The 3,552-nt window shown below is 31.8% G+C and overlaps 1 non-coding gene across 1 annotated transcript; it reads left to right on the top strand.

The window, feature by feature from the left end:
- The first annotated feature begins 1,547 nt into the window (after positions 1-1,547).
- LOC116664509 lies at positions 1,548-1,608 on the top strand. Its single transcript, XR_004321037.1, has one exon. It is a non-coding gene; the product is annotated as a U7 small nuclear RNA (small nuclear RNA).
- The last annotated feature ends 1,944 nt before the right edge of the window (positions 1,609-3,552 follow it).

Below are 3,552 nucleotides of genomic sequence, written 5' to 3'. Positions count from 1 at the left end.
GTCAGAATGGCCATCATTCAAAAGTCCACAAATGATAAATGCTGGAGAGGGTGTGGAGAAAAGGGAACCTTCCTACACTGTTGGTGGGAATATAGTTGGGTGCATTCATTATGGAAAACAGTATGGAGAGTCCTTAAAAAACTAAAAACAGATTTACCATATGATCCAACAATCTCACTCCTGGGCATATATCCAGAGGGAACTCTAATTTGAAAATATACATGCACTCCAGTGTTCATAGCAGCACTATTCACAATAGCCAAGACATGGAAACAACCTAAATGTCCATCAACAGATGACTAGATAAAGAAGATGTGGTATTTATATATACATTGGAATACTGCTCAGTCATAAAAAAGAATAAAATAATGCCATTTGCAGCAACATAGATGGATTTGGAGATTGTCATTCTAAGTAAAGTAAGCCAGAAAGAGAAAGAAAAATACCATACAATATCACTTAGCTGTGGGATCTAAGAAAATGACACAAATGAACTATTTACAAAACAGAAACAGACTCACAGACATAGCAAACAAACTTATGGTTACCAGGAAGGAAAAAGGTTGGGGAGGAATAAATTGGGAGTTCAAGATTGCAGATACCAACTACTATATATAAAATAAATAAACAACAAGTTCATAGTGTATAGCACAGTGAAGTATATTCAGTATCTTGTACTAACCTATAATGAAAAAGAAAAAGAATATGAAAATGAATTTATGTATGTATATGTATGACTGAACTATTATGCTGTACACCAGAAATTGATATAACATTGTAAACTGACTATACTTCAACCAAAAAATACTCTAAAATAAAATTTAACAAAATTAATCACATTTCTATGTACTAATAATGGTATGTGAAAAATTAAATTTAAAACACAATAATATTTACACCAAAGAAAATGAATACCTGGGTATATACTTAACAAAACATGTATAGAATCTTTGTGCTGAAATTTACAAAATACTAATGAAGAAATCAAAGACCTAAACAATTGAGAGACATATGATGTTCATGGATTGAAGTACTTAACAAAGAAAAGATGCTATTTCTCCCCAAATCAATACATAGCTTTAACACTATCCCTATGAAAATCCCTAACATGATTTTTTTATAGATACAGACAGTATTATTCTAAAATTTATATGGAAAGGCAAAGAAACTGTAATAGGTAAAATAATTTTGAAAAATAAAAATTAAGTGGGAGGAATCATACTTGATATTAAAGCCTATAATAATAGCTATAGTAATCAAGATGGTGTGGTATTATCAGAGGGATAAATACATATATTAGGGGGATAGAGTAGAGAACCCATAAATAAACCCACACAAATATGCCCAACTGATTTTTGATAAAGGTGCAAAAGCAATTCAGTGGGAAGAATTGCCTTTTCAAAAAATGGTATTAGAGTAATTTAACATCTGTAGCTAAAAAACAAAACAAAATACAACAGAAAAAGAGGAGACTGGACTTAAGTCTCTTATTTTATAGAAAAATTAACTCAAAATGAATCACAGACTTAAATGTACAATGTAAAATTAAGTGTTATAGCTTTTTTAGAATTGGTCTGGCAGGTTTCTGGTCCTTATCAAAAGACCCCTATAGGAAAAATGTGAAACTAAAACTTTTAGAAGAAAATAGGAGAAACATTTTGGGACTTAGGGCTAAACAAAGAATTCTTAGACTTGACCTCAAAAGCATAGTCCATACAAGAAAAGTGATAAATTAGAACTAATCAAAAAATTGCAATTTCGTTACGCAGAAAATCTTCTTAAAAGGATGAAGAGGCAAGCCATAGACTAGGAGAAAATACTTGCAAACTACATATGCAACAAAAGACTAGAGTCTAGAATATATAGAAACTCAACATTAAAAAACAAACAATCTAATTAGCAAATGAGAAAAAAACATTGATAGCATATCACCAAAAAGGATATACCGATGGCAAATAAGCACATGAAAAGATGTTCAACATTATCCATTAGGGGAATGCAAATTAAAATTATGATGATATATCACTATACACCTTTCAAAATGGCTAAAATGGAAAACAGTAACAGCACCAAATACTGCCAAGAATGCTAAAATTTGGCTCATCCATAGATTGCTGCTGAGAATGAAAAATAAAGCAGCCACTCTGGAAACAGTTTGGCAGTTTCACACAAAACAAAAATGTGACTACCATACAGCCCAACAATAACACCCTTGGGCATTTTCCCCAGATAATTAAAATGCATGTTTACAACAAAATCTGCATACAAATGTTCATAATAGCTTTATTCATAATAGCCAAAAACTGGGAACAACCCAGATGTCTTTCACCAGGTGATCATTGAATAAATTGTGGTACATCCATACCATGGAATACTACTTAACAAGGAAGAGGACAAACTACTGACACACACAGGTTAGGTGAATCTCCAGGGGATTATGCCGAGTGAAAAAAGCCAATCCTAAACAGTCACACACTTTATGATTTTATAACATTCTTAAAATAACAAAATTATGGATGTGGAGAACAGGTTAGTTACTCCCAAGAGTCAGGCATGGGAGTTGGAAGAAGGTATACATGGCTACAAAAGGGCACCATGAGGAACCCTTGCAGTGATAAAAAATGTTATTTACCTTGACTATATCAATGAGATATCCTGGTTGAAATAATGTACTATGATTTTTCAAGATGTCAGCATTGGGAGAAATGAAGCAAAGGGTACACAGGATCTCTGTATTATTTCTTACCAATGCATGTGAATTATCTCAAAATGAAAATTCTAAAAAAAAAAAAAGAAAGAAAGAAAGAAACCAACTAAATCTCAGGAACCTGATTGTTTTCTTTTTACATTTTTATGTATATTTTTGCTTATAGCTCTTTGTACTTTCCTTTGAAAGTATTAGCCTATTTGTACATTTAAGAGACTTTAAAAATCTTTGCTCATTTGACACAGTAATTCCAAGCCCAGAAATATGGCCTGAAAAAAATTAAAAATGCAGCCAGAGATGTTCATTGTAACAATATTTGTTAAGCACAAAAGCCTGAAATCAACTTTATGTCCAACATCTAAGGAGGGATTACATAAAATATCATGTCCAAATGATGGAATATTCTGCAAACATTAAAGACAATGTTAACCAAAACAAAAAATTCAATGACATGTAAGATGAAGAATTTTAATGTAATGTCAAGGGACAAAATGAAGGTAGAAAATAGTACATTCAACATAATTTCAATAATATACAATGATATGGGTAGAATGAAAGAAATACTCCAAATGTTAGCGATAATACTCTCTAGGGGATAGAATTATGTGTGGGTTTTATTCTCCACTCCAATATTCTTTTTGGTTTTCCACAATGAGCTTACAACTGGTATGATCTTGAACTAGCTGTTAAACTTCTAAGCCTTGGAGTCCTCACCCTTTAAAAGGAGATGATAACAATACCTTCTTTATACTTGGTATTAACCTATAGTGCTTAGCAAATTATCTGATACACAATAAATGACGGATAAATGTTACTTATTTGATAAGCATATATGTATAGTACTC

The sequence above is a fragment of the Camelus ferus genome, chromosome 6 (genome assembly GCF_009834535.1).
Source record: "Camelus ferus isolate YT-003-E chromosome 6, BCGSAC_Cfer_1.0, whole genome shotgun sequence".
Taxonomy (NCBI): domain Eukaryota; kingdom Metazoa; phylum Chordata; class Mammalia; order Artiodactyla; family Camelidae; genus Camelus; species Camelus ferus.
Note: the sequence above shows the minus strand (reverse complement) of the source record. Positions and strands in the feature narration are given on the sequence as shown.